The following is a 13726-nucleotide window of genomic DNA, read 5'->3' on the forward strand; positions in this document are numbered from 1 at the left end:
AACGTTTTTGAGTTTTTAATCGTGTGAAAATTTAGTTAATATCGGATACAAATCGTACAAAAATATCAGTTGATTATCAGCTTTATCAGATAATCATTATCTCATGCTTATTAAGTGAGATAGTTATTATTACTATACTTTCTTAATTCTTAAGTGGGCACACCTTACTTTCATGAAATTATTAAATATTACCATGCATGAATTATATTATCATGCAATGTAATAGGTGTCGTATACCTTTGCTGAGTGCATGATTATCTTTGCCAATACTGCATGGATCTCGCCTAGTGTTGTGAAATGACCGTCGCTCTGAAAACCAATCAGATCAGTGTAATTTCTGACGATTTACCCACAGTCAGTGACAAAAAGTAGCCTTCTGTTGAAAACTGACAGCTAATTCTTATTTTTGTCATGTCAAGCTGCAGCTGACAAACGATTGGTAGACCGTCAGTTCCCAACTATATGAATGAAGAAGGTCCTTTTATTTAAGAGCAATAATACTTAATGAAGTTTTTAAGTTTTTGTTTCGTGCACAGTAGAAACATCAGAACCTTATACAATAAAAACGAAAATCGTTATATGCAATAGAAAATTTAGATACGCTTAAAAAACTACAAACAAATAATTCTTATACACATCGATGACTTATAAGTTTCACACTTTTTACACTCTATCAATTTAGAAATTTTACTACTTTTTTCATGATTCTAATCACACCAGTCCGAAATTCACTACTAAAGTAGTATGATTTTTTTCTTACACATTCAGAAAACTTTTACTGACTGAAAATAACATTTTTGAGTTACCCAGGTTGATTAGAAGACGACGTTTAAAACTTTTCATTTAAAACCAAATTAACTTTAAGTATAATACTTAATTATTTCTTTATCTCTTCAGCGTATCAGAACTTAAATTCGCATTCTATACTACTCAATACATACATACATACATACATATATTTTATATGGTATATATTATATTACTAGTTAAATTATAGTGTGCTGACACTGCTATAGTGCTATAGTGTATTAACACTGCTAATATATATATATATATATATATATATGTATATACATTTTTGATAAGCTATGTATGTTTTATTTATGTGGTTGCAGAATGTATTTTTATACGATCAATTCACATTTTTATCGATGCAATGAATATTTTTGAAATTCAAGGTGATCAGTGATCCGATGGGGGTGAGATACAAAAAATAATAAATAAATACATACAAGGTTGACTTATTTATTTCTTGTATCTCGCCCCCAACGGATCACCAATCACCCTGGATTTTTAAGATCACTGGAGGTCACTGACTAAATCTAAATAAATCAATGAGTATGTTTATTACAAAGTAAAAACTATCTTACAACAATTAGGAATTCAATTAAATAAAAGAATTTACTAAAATCTTACAATTAGATATTTGTTCTTAACTTTTTTTAATACACATAACAGTAAGAACATAAATTTTATAAATAAAAATATTTAATCATCTACGTGATGATTATTTCGATGTGCTTAAACAACTTATTCTTATACATATCGACGCGTCATAAGTTTAACACTTTTAACACTTTATGAAGGAGGCTTAGGCGATTTTAAATTAAATGGTGGCTAGCTCTGGAATTCAGAAATAATGTAAATAAAGTATGCAAGATTTTTATATGAAAAAAATAGGTAGATCAACATATTTATTTTCGAGAAAATCGCTTGAAAACTCGTCATCTTAACACGTCCGCAGCCGAATCCTCAAAAATTTTAGATTACCAGACATACCCACTCCTCTGCACTGTCCTCTCTCTCTACTACTCCTATCCATCCGCACAAATAGCATCAAAAGGGAAAGGCATTTGACGCTTCTTATTACCTTCAAGAAAAAACCGTTTCAAAGAAAACACACCTGCATGCAGTGCACCTTTATTACTCTAAATAAAATTTTCCGTGAAAACTCAGACGCTAAAAACACGCCAACTTGTGGAAAAATTCTAAGGGGTAATAAACAACAAATATTGTTTTTAGTCAAATAAAACGAAACCACACACCTCGTTGGTACCCTCTTTACTCCCGCACTGTAACAAGCAACCCCATGCCACCACTACTGATTACAACTAAACAGCTTTTTTCCAGTTTGCTTCCCACTCTCAAGAATATTGCCTTTGCTAAAAATATAAATAAACAACATAATAATATAATTATTGACAACACTTATACTTAGGTTACTATTCCTATAACGTTTATTGCTATTATTGTTATTATTATTATTATTATTATTATTATTATTATTATTATTATTATTATTATTATTATGACCATTATTATTTTTATTACTATTTTGCAATTACTACTATTGCCACTGCTGGAACTATTGCTACTATATTTACTATTATTATTTTTATTTTTATTATTACTGCTACTGCTAAACCATTATTATTTTTACTACTCGCTCTTCTAGTAATTAATACTTCTTTAGTAATAACATTTGTTATAAGAAATGCCAGATGTAAGGTGAGATAGGAGAAGGAGGAATATTGTCTCCCCTCTCTCCAGTGCGTTGGACTGGGGGGAAGAGGATTTTCTAAACTCGCAAACCATCACGTTCTCGAACCTGAGTGGCGGCCCCGAATTATGCAAGAACGTAACCTAGAAATCAAGCTTTCCCAATTTGCACTCAGGACCTCTTCCCAATACCCCAACTATGCGTGTACATAAGAACGGCACCCCCAAATCGACCCATGCGAAGCCGTATAAAGGGCCCGAAACCTCCTACACTAACCAGTCTCAATCAATCAATCCTACCATCCTTGACTCTTCTTTGGTCAAGATCCAATCCTCTGCTTGATAGCACAGTGAATTCTGTGAACGACTTGCACCTAATGCCAAACTAAAAATACCTAAAATTGTGGAATTGTTTGCAGGTTTTGCAATTGTATCGCAAAAAATAGCTAGAGTCGTATTTTTTTGTAAAAAAAATAAAATGTCATGGGTGCTGCAAGAATCGTATACAACTATTATTTTGCTCAAACGACAGCATTTTCACCATTAAAACTAACACCAATAATTTGCAATTTTATCCAGTGAATATAGTAAAGTAGTCGAATTAGTTATGTTTCCTTACTACACAATCATATTCATATCCAGGGTAGCCAAGGGGCCCAAGGCAGGTGGTAAGCGGCCCAGGAAATTAAAATAATAGTTATTTATTTATAGCACAAAAAAAAATAAACAAACCCAACGATGAAGTAAAAATAGGTTTCATTACAGCTGCGACTCAAGCAATCACTTGAATAACGTACAACTGTTTATTTTGCTATGATATAATTTTTTTTAATTCACATAATGATTTAGTATATATACATCGTGTGGGTCTGTTTGTTTTACTTTTTTTTTCACTCGCCGATGATTCGATTCGATAGTTCGAGTTGACTTTTTGCGCAATATTCACTATCGAGGTTGGTAAGATTGCCCTAGAGAAAAAATTTAAATGACTATTTTTCTTTGCTTTGTCAAAATGGTGAAATTGATATTATAGGTATATTGATAGTATATTTTGTTAAGCAATTTAATTTATATATGCCTTAAAAATCTCAAGGTAACAGTCAACTGTTTCAAATGCACTTGCAGTATCGAAAGAATTTGTCGTTTAGTTTATAATGACTTTTTGTGTAAAAGTTTGATTACTTTGTTATTTTTTAGTTTTTTGTAGGGATCACTTTAAAGAATATAAAAAAGCAAGGAGACTGCGATGTCATTACATTTGCAAATGCTTATGCTAATATTCTGCAAGTGTGAAGTTATTTGTAGATCAAGTTTTGTGTATGATAGCTGTGGGATGATAAACTTGTACTAAATGATAGACAAATGCAACACCAGATACGTATTAATTCTTTATTTTTTTCTTATTACTTACTGTAAAAAATCCAATATCTTTGGGTGAACTATGTTTTTCAGAGACTATCAGTAAAACTATGAAAAATATAGAGATATTTTATTTAGCAGTCTAAATTTAGATTTGATGGATGCATAAGTGATTTGTAACTACTGAAAGCACAATATTTTTTGCAGCTTTCGTGTACTGACTTTCTTTTAAAAATAGCATGTCCAACAATATCCAGGCATAGTAAAGTATGGTTTGCTAAGCCAAGAGTTAAAAAAGCATGGTAGTGTGGAAATGAAGAGACAGGTGTGGTCTGATAGTGTTGTGTCAATTAAAAAATAAAAGCAGAGTATATTCATTGCATACAAAGATTGTTATCATTGTCATCATCATCGTCATCGCCATCGTCGTCGTCGTCGTCGTCGTCGTCGTCGTCGTCATCATCATCATCATCATGTATAATTGCCAAATACACTAGCTATAATTGGAGGATGGAACTCAACTGAGCGAATCAGCAGATTAGCAGATATAGCTGCAATACAAACGTGATTAAAGAGAGGTGAATGCAGAACGCAATAGCTGACTGCAATACTTGGAGTCCAAGTAATTTGACAAACTCACTGCTGGGAAATGTAGCTGGAGTGACCGACGACCGTGGTGCAATACCCTGTTGATGAAGAGAAAAGGTAACAAGCAGTATGATGAGAGTTAATTGCGTTCGTTATCGATAAGTAAGTAGGACAATAGTTTATAAATCGTATCGGTTTCAACCCAATGAATTTTTTCTTTATGTCATGTGAAGATAAGTCGTTCGCGGAGCAAAACTGCACGTACACTCTTAACTTTGGACAGTAAGAACCTAGAAGTTTAATCTGCTGAAAAATTAAGTCTTTTATTATGCTTTTAATAAAAAACATCATACAGCATTATGAAATTTGAATCATTGTATTGTTACGTAAAATTTGTTTGCAATGTAGATTGTCACTCATACAATTGTTTCAGATCCATCGGAAGAAGAATTCGTATTATAAATTACTGAATGCAAGAAATCATCTGGCCAAGCGGAAGTTGACTAGTGTTGGGAGGTCCTGATCACATTTTTCTTTATATAGAAGAATAAGATAATAAATTAACTGTATGTGCTTCTGCATGCTTGAGGAAATTCGAGAGACACTTCCACATGCAATCTTTAGAACGAGGCTTTAAAATGTAATAGCAATGAAATAAAATTTTTTTAATAGAAATAAAAAAAAATCTTTTTATTGGTCTTTTAAATTTCAGTATTTAAGCGCTACATTGAATTATTTTATATAAATATAATAAAATATATATAGTACATATATATATATATATATATATATATATATATATATATATATATATATATATATGCATAAGTTTCACGTGTGAGTAGAGAATATTTTACGCTTAATGTTCGTTATGAAATTGTTAAGATGAAATTTTTTATTGATATCAAACAGAATATAGCACAAGTAAAATTCTTTTTTTAGGAGTGTAGTTAACTAACTCTATACTTTTACGCATATCATCGTGCAATAGCCATTCGTTGTCTTTGGTCAATGAATAACTATAATAATGGACTAATTAATTTCTTTCTAATCTCTCAGACATACTATCACCTTCGAAGGCTATAATCCCTTGTGAAAAAAGTGTCTTTGATTTTAAGTATAATTTTCGTGTAATAGTATCAAAATTCGTGGTAAATTTTAAATTAGATTTGGCAGACAGACAAAATCGAAAAACAGGCTCATTTTTTTATTTCATGTAAATATTCTACATTAATAGCCAACTAATAGTTAATCTTATAAAGTATATCCATACTACTTTTAGCACATTTCAGACATCGAATGTTTTTTTCACTTAAATTTTTATCTAATACTAGCGGCCTCCCGTCTCGGCTTCGCCCAGGACTTACTAAATGGAACATCGTAGTGTGTTGACATATAATGTGAAACGTTTTCAGTTAGAAATTTCACATCTATCCCTGACACTTCTCAGAACATAAATCTTTTTATTAAAAATATATTTGTTCGGAATCCATACAACTTATTTAGTCAAATAATAAGCTGTAAAAGTTAAAAAAAATTTAACTATGCTGAAAAGTACCGTGTGTTCCTTACGCCATAGAAGAGTCGTTATCTTACAATTATATTACAACAAAAAAGTCCTCGAGCTTCATCTCTACATTTTTTATCGCCACAAAAATATAAATACATTTTCTAGTTATTTAAAAATCTGAAAGATTTATGAGATAACTATAAGGATGGAAAGAAAAGCTGATCTCTCACGTAATGGATTCTTCATTTGTCGATTTTGACACTGCTGTTCCACTCCCAATAAACTTTTTGCGTCAGTTTCTTGACGCCCAAAATAGTATTTATTAGATACATTTAAAGTTTTCCTTCCAATTCACCCTCTTGCGACTTTTGGCATGCTTAAAACTTTTGTGACCCCTAAAAGCTCTTTTCTGTCAACGTTGTGAAGTTCTAATATATTAATTGGCAATGTCGTTCGACGTCCGATGGCCCCGAAAAAAGACCACTGACCCTCTTTCTTAACTGAAGTTTACAGTAATTGTGAATGCCTGGGTACCTCAGGGTAATCTTCTCTGGCCTGCTGTTGAAGTCCCAGACTGATCAGAAGAAAAATTACAAAGTTCGAAGCTTTGGAGCTTGTTGTAGGGATCTTTCCCAACGTCTCCTGATATCAGGCCGAAGATGTTGGTGTCTAAAGCACCTTTTTTTTTGTAAACTCAGTTTTTTTGGTGATTTAAGGTGGAGAGATTGGTTTGTGATATTTGCCCGTTGGAAACAGTCCCGCTGGTTCAAGTTTATTTTTTTTCTTTCATCGCTGATAGGTTCGCCCAGCGCAGACTGAGAAGATCGGTGACTTCTGGTTGAATGCTTAGAGTCGATGGGGTAACATAGGGTCGTTGGTCACCAGGGTTCTCAGCCTTGCAACGAACAACTCCGCTCGTGACGACTGCCAGTGAATGACTGACTTGGTTTAAAAGTGGCCGTAGGGTAGTAAAAATGTATTTGTTAGCAAGGTAGTTTAATCTTAGGTGGCCCTTATAAGAACCGATGAGATTGATGGTTAAATAGGGAACGTAAATATTTATAATAGCCCTGAAAAGGGCCAGCTGTGAAACTTTGAGCTATTCATTATTATTCCTGATAAAATAAAGAGCTGGCTACAGGTAGCTTGACTCTTACCCCTGAAGTCTCTGTGTACGGAGACCGTGATGGAGGGAGGTACGCCGCTGACCAAAGAATATCAGATCTCGTTTTCGGGTCGTTCCCCGGATAACCAACCGCTCATATTTAGTCGGGAAAATGGGCCTAGAGAGTACTTCTGTGGGTATGCCGTTGGGAGCGACCACTGAGAAGGAAGCCATTGTGGCTGCCTGTGGTCCTCAGGGCTATTTTCCCTGGATTACATTTGTGGTTGAAAATTTTCTGACAGCACCAGGCAGGATGGTGGAACGGCCACATTAGTCTGAAGGGTTGAGGCAGGTTGGGCTCTGGCTCGATACGTCTCCTGGTATTTCGGCGGAGTCGTTATCGAGAATAATTTTTTATCGATGGCACTCGTCAATCGTAGAGGTTCAGGGTGGAAGTAGACTTAGGTCACTTACTCAATGGAGAAGAGTGTCATCGGTAACCAGGATACCCAGCTGCACGACTGTCATCTACATTCTCGATGCAACTTTATGAACTGCCGGTAGATGACTTCAAAAATTTCTCGAGACACTCAGGCTTATAACCACACTTATTTAATTCTGTTGCAGGTAGTTTTGATTTTATGTTGACGTCACCTAGCAGATTCTATTGAACTAAAATGAAAAGCAGGCGTATTTTTGCAGACCTTTAAGCTTATTTATTGCTATTGTTATGAGATTTTTCAAGATAAAAACTATACTAAAGCCATCCAGGAAGTGTCAAGAATCGGTAAGCAAAATTTCAGCAAAATTGGTTTAGTAGTTTTCGCAGTTAGCGATTATAACGGTTTTAGCGGCTTTGCTTTATATATTTGGACACTTAGGTTTGTAATTGTCTCCTGATCTCAGGGAAAATTGAAAGTTTTTCTGTCACATGACGATCAGTCGTATTAAGTGCGAGAGATCAAGGATATGAGTGTGCCTAAGGATGTGGACTATACAATATTATGTGTATATGTGTATTTGTATGTTTATATACTGTTTACATATTAAAGTTTGGGTATAGAAGTTGATAATTATTACCACAGGTAGCAGCACTATAGCTCAACTTTTTCAAGGTTTATTGTGACGGTGTGTAAATATTGCGGAAGCCAATAAACATATTTAAAGACCAATGTTTATTGCGTTTGTAACCAGTGGACCTTCTTATGTAAAATACTTATATCCTATCCCATTTCATTAGAAATGGCCAAGTAACTTCATGTTCAAAAGACAATATCAACTTATTCAATTAAATACAATTCAAGGTTTATTGATAGGCATTTACAATAGCTGTATTCAGTAGACTATCATTGTAATTGTTAACCTGATAAAATGAAAAAATAAAAAACAAATGAAAAAATAAAAGATCTAAGTTAGTTAAGAATAAACTTTTGAATCTGACCGATTATATTATATAGGCTCGACATAGTCACAAATTTTATTTATGGATGTATTTAATAAGGTGAAGAATAGTACTATACAATAAAGAATGAATAGAATGTTGTTGAATAGCAAGTACTCTGGACCCGGAAAAAGAAAGACTGTTTCAATTTTAAGTACACTTTACATAGTGAACTAATCATGATATTTGGAAGGTAGCCTTTTTAGACAGGATAATAATAATGTACATGTATATTTTTCTAGCAGCATTTAGTAAGAATGATAAATTAAAAACGTAAGTAGTAGAAACTTATGTTAGGATTCCTATTGCTAATAGCTCATTTTTGTACAGGTCATCTTTTTACTATACTGCCTTTTGATCTCTGCATATTCTTAAATGGCATTTGTTATACAGATTTTTCGATCTATTTTGCATAAGGTGAGGCTATATATGAGTATTACATATCCCTGTAAGACGTGCGGTCTTAATGCTGTATTATATTTCACATAAACTGAAAACATTTTATTTATTATTATACTGCACTGGCCTTGTTGCGAGGTCATGAAAATGACACCAATGATACCTGATTCATTCGATTTAAATTAAACATTAAATAGAATGATCTAATTATTGCAGTATTATACTGCAACTTACTTATTACAATTTCCATATCATAGCTGATTTGTATGAGTCACTAGTGAGCAATCATCTCGTTGATAAATGAGCTTCTTAATACTAAATAAGTGATTTTCTTACTATTTACAATTTAAAAAATAAGGTCTTAATATCAGCAAATCGCCTGTTACTACATGACACTACGTGCCTAATTTAAGCAAAAGATATCAAAAATTCTGGATACCTCTACAAGATATACATCAACTCTAAGCATCTACATAGTAAATATCCTCGAACAAGGCAATGAAGTATAATTTATAATTAAACGAACTTCAGTGTATTAATTTCCCACCCATAAATATGAATCACTTCATCTTCCTATTTGAATTCCTATCCCTGGTGTGTGTGATGTAATAAGGCTCTAAACTAAATGAAGAAATGACTTGTACGGAGCGCAAGGTAGGTATCTTGCGCGGATTTTTTGAACTTTTGCCTTAAAAAGTAATACAAGCTCTTAACTGTGGCGTCATCTAGGGGTGGGGAAAGGCTACAACAGCGTTGGCCACGATGGTCAAAAGTTTGCTGCCAACCGCAACCTTCAGAGCGCTTCTTTATCAGTGCCACCGACGGCCAAGCTGTGAACTATCGCTGTGAACTATATATAGAAATATACAAATGTTAACATCAGCGATAGTTCACAGCTGGGCCGGTAGTGGCGCTGATAAAGAAGTGCTCTGAAGGTTCCGGTTGGCAGAAAACTTTTGACCATCGTGGCCAACGCTGGGCTACTACATAGTAAATATCCTCGAACAAGTTATTCTTATAATTATGATTGAACTTCACCGAAGTTCGTTTAACCATTAGTAAATCATTTCATTAGTAAATCATTATGTGAGTTAAAAAAAAATCATATTATTGGAAAATAAACAGTTATACGTTTTTCAAGTGATTGCTTAAATCGCAGCTGAAATGAAACCTATTTTTACTCCATCGTTGAGTTTGTTCATTTTTTTTAGCGCTATAAATAAAAAAATAGCGTTTGAATTTCCTGGGCCACTCACCACCTGCCTTGGGACCCTGGGTGACTCTCGACATGAAAATAATTGTTTATTAATGAAACATAACTAATTCAACTATTTTATTACATTCACCGGATCTGAAAAAAAAGTTGCAAATGATTGGTGTTAGTTTTAACGGTGGAAATGCTATCGTTTGAGCAAAACAAAAGTTGCATTCGATTTTTGAATTTATTTTTTTTACAAAAAAAATGCGACTCCGGCTATTTTTTGCAATGCAATTGCAAAACCTGCAAACAATTCCACAATTTCAGGTATTTTTTGTTTGGCATTAGGTGCTTGACTCATCTTGGTCAAGTTCCATATTCTGCTGCTCTCAATTGGTGGCACTCTTCCAAATCATCCTAGTTTCCTGCAGTCAAAATATCGGTCGATTCGGGTTGCCTCAAGTATTTGCAATCAATACAAAAGCAGTAAGTAAAATTTCAACACAAACCTATCTTTTTAAATTCCACCCACGCACCCATCCTCACGAGCAGCCTTCTTTAACCCCTCGGTCTGCTTGTCTTTGTGCGAAGGAGCAAGCGAGTTGATCTGCTTACGGCACCTTTGCACCGTCTCGCGAGAGTGGCCGCCGTGGGATTGCACCTCCCTCACGTAGGGGAACCTGGGGCACGACGGGTAATGGTGTAAAACGGGTAATGCTTTAATTTTAAAAGTATAACGTACTACCTGCTCGAAAAAAATAAATATTAAACTTTGAGACATAAATAAGAAACTGTGACGATAAAATTGCGATTTCGTGCAGTAAAAATTATTTTTTCTAAATACTCTATTTTAGCGTACATGAGCGTAAATTTTTTCTCAATTTCAATCCATGGTAATTTTTTGTTTTTTCATATAATCATCTCATAAGTTTGACTGTCTTATTCGCTAAAATTTCACAAACAATTCCCACATTCATTTTTTACTAAAATTTCATTTCATTATTTTATAGTTTAATTTTTTGTCTAACTCCCATGTGGGGCACCACTGGTAAGGCGTGTTGGGGCACGACGGGTAACAGACGGAACAGTTTGCACGGTCAGCTGTTCAGTATAGCTTAGCAATGTGAGGCTACGGTAGCTTAGTCAACTTTTTAGTTTATAAGTATTTATTTATTGTATAAATATGGTAAGAAAATATAAAAAGAAGACTAACAGGCAATCATGGACCCTAGAGAATATGGAAAGGGCCATAAAAAAAATGGAAACTGGTACATCAATGAACAAAGCAGCTAAGGAATTTGAAATTCCTCGTGAAACGTTACGCAAAAAGTTTATTGAAATAAAAAAGGATGCACAAAAAGAAAATCAATTCATCGTTAAAAAAGGTACTAAAATAAACAGTCTTCACATAATTTTTGTAAAAAATAGTATCATCCATGTGGTATTAAATTAAGGTTATGTTGATTGTGAAAATCAGCATAAATTTACTGATTCACATCAAACATTTTCACTAATTGCACATGTTGTTGACTGTTAGTATTACATAATGAATATTAAATAGTCATTAAAAATATTGATGTTTGAATTTAAAGTTTTACATTATTACATTTCCAAATAAAAAAAAACTATTTAAAACTTTTTTTTAACAGCTATTAAAAATATTGATGTTTGAATTTAAAGTTTTATATTATTACATTTACAAATAATTTTTTACTCAATTACACAAGTACAGCTTCTATAAATTATTCAGAGCCTTGCTGTGTTCATAATTATGAAACTGTAGTTGTAAAAAATGTGATCATATAGGTACTGTGATTATTACCTTGTAAACTGTGGTAACTAATTAGCCAATATGTAAACAGAAGTGAATTAATTAAAAAAAAAACATGAAAATGATAAATGTTCAAAGTAAATTTATTTTCTCTATTTGTCAACCTTCTTTTCCTCACAAAACTATAAAAATTATATCAGATACCTCCTCATATGTTAAAACACTGCCCCAACGTGCCCCAAGGCCTGACCTCTTCGTGCCCCACATCTGGGGCGTAACGGGTAAATACGTAACTGTCGTTAACCTTGATATTTTCTAAAAACTGATATAAAATTTTTGGATTTTTTAAATTTGCTTTTCGTTCCTGAAATGCTGCTGAATCGATCTACGTGAGTCCAATTTTATTTCGATGGAATTATATAATTTAAAAAAAAATCAGAAAAATTTGTTACCCGTCATGCCCCACGTTCCCCTACCTTACCGCCTCGCATCGTGGCCTATTTTCGTTTATCTGACCGCCCGAACAGGAGACTTAAGTAAAAGGAATCCTGAGCAATAAGCGAAAGCTTAGCTCAAACCCTGTAAGTTATGCCGACGTAACTACGTAACCTAACGGAACTCAAAACCAAATTGACTACTATACTGCGATAAAAAGTTGTGGGTCCAAAAATCGTATAAGTACATGTACTTTTAATTATAAAGGAATTATTACTTTAAAAAAAAAAGGTCAAGGCGTTAAATTTTGAGAAAACAGTAAGGAAAACAAACGAGAAAATTATTTTGTTCAGGTCTTGTAAGTGCATATGCGCTGTACATGCATAAACATACAAGTATACAGATTTAAGTGTCTGACAATAGATACGACACCAAACGCCCTAGTCTCCTTAACTCCGAAATTTTACTACTTAAGGTGTGATTCCTATATCTCTTATCTGAATTTCAGACTAGCGTTATTGAAATCACGACTAAAGAAGTATAATTTCTTTTCTTACACATTCATAAAACTTTTAATGGTTAAAATTAACATTTTTAAGTGCCCAGATTAATTAACAGACCACATATAAGACTTTGTGTTCAAAAGCAAATTTTCTTTAAATATAACACCTAATTATCTATTATCGTACATTCAGTTTTCAATTCCAGTCATTTTTAATGACAACTGCGAATTTTTGTTTTATTATTATTTGTATCAAAGTTATCTAATTTTGGTAACAGGTGGCCAATCAGAAAAATTCCATCCCGTAGTGCCGTCCGTGGATGGTCGGCATGACAGTCTGAACACCACTTTCTGACCTTGCAACATTGGTCTCGTAACACCCACTATTTGTATTATTATCACGAAGTGATATAGAAGGAGAGGAAACTCTAATGTGACCTTGTGGTAAAATATAGGCATGTTTTCTCGACAGAGATCATACATATATATATGAGGGATCTCACCTAACTAGCATCAGAGCCATCTGGCGTAACAAATGGGAGCTCGAATCCCAGGGTAAACCGCAAACTACCTTACCTTTCAACCCAATCTACCTTACCGCCTTTACTTCAACTCAAGCTACCTTACCCTGTACACAAGTTAAATACAACTTTCACATTATACAATGTATGATGAAAGCGGTAGCCAAGTGGTCTAACACAAGTACATCGCGCAGTGCTGGTTAATCGATTCTCATGTAATTTTTTTTTTCCTTTTTTTTAATGATGAATTTGTGATAGAATTTGCAATTTGGTAAATAGTACAATATAATAGTAATAAATAAAGGTAAAACTGTTAATATTAGGTACTTTATTATAATTATAGAAATAAACCTCAGGAAGTGTACCATTTTTATTAAAATATCATGCAAATATAAATT

The 13726-nt window shown here is 33.4% G+C and overlaps 1 protein-coding gene and 1 pseudogene across 1 annotated transcript in view; one reads left to right on the forward strand and one right to left on the reverse strand.

The window, feature by feature from the left end:
- nompB (intraflagellar transport protein 88-like protein nompB) overlaps positions 1–13726 on the forward strand; it is a 730499-nt gene that overhangs the window by 509248 nt on the left and 207525 nt on the right. The window lies entirely within an intron of this gene.
- Positions 1–13726, reverse strand: part of LOC149373572 (uncharacterized) — a 43407-nt pseudogene that overhangs the window by 26833 nt on the left and 2848 nt on the right.

Source organism: Copidosoma floridanum, unplaced genomic scaffold, assembly GCF_036245765.1.
Source record: "Copidosoma floridanum isolate Cflo_tuat_1 unplaced genomic scaffold, Cflo_Japanese_pri ptg000030l, whole genome shotgun sequence".
Lineage (NCBI taxonomy): Eukaryota > Metazoa > Arthropoda > Insecta > Hymenoptera > Encyrtidae > Copidosoma > Copidosoma floridanum.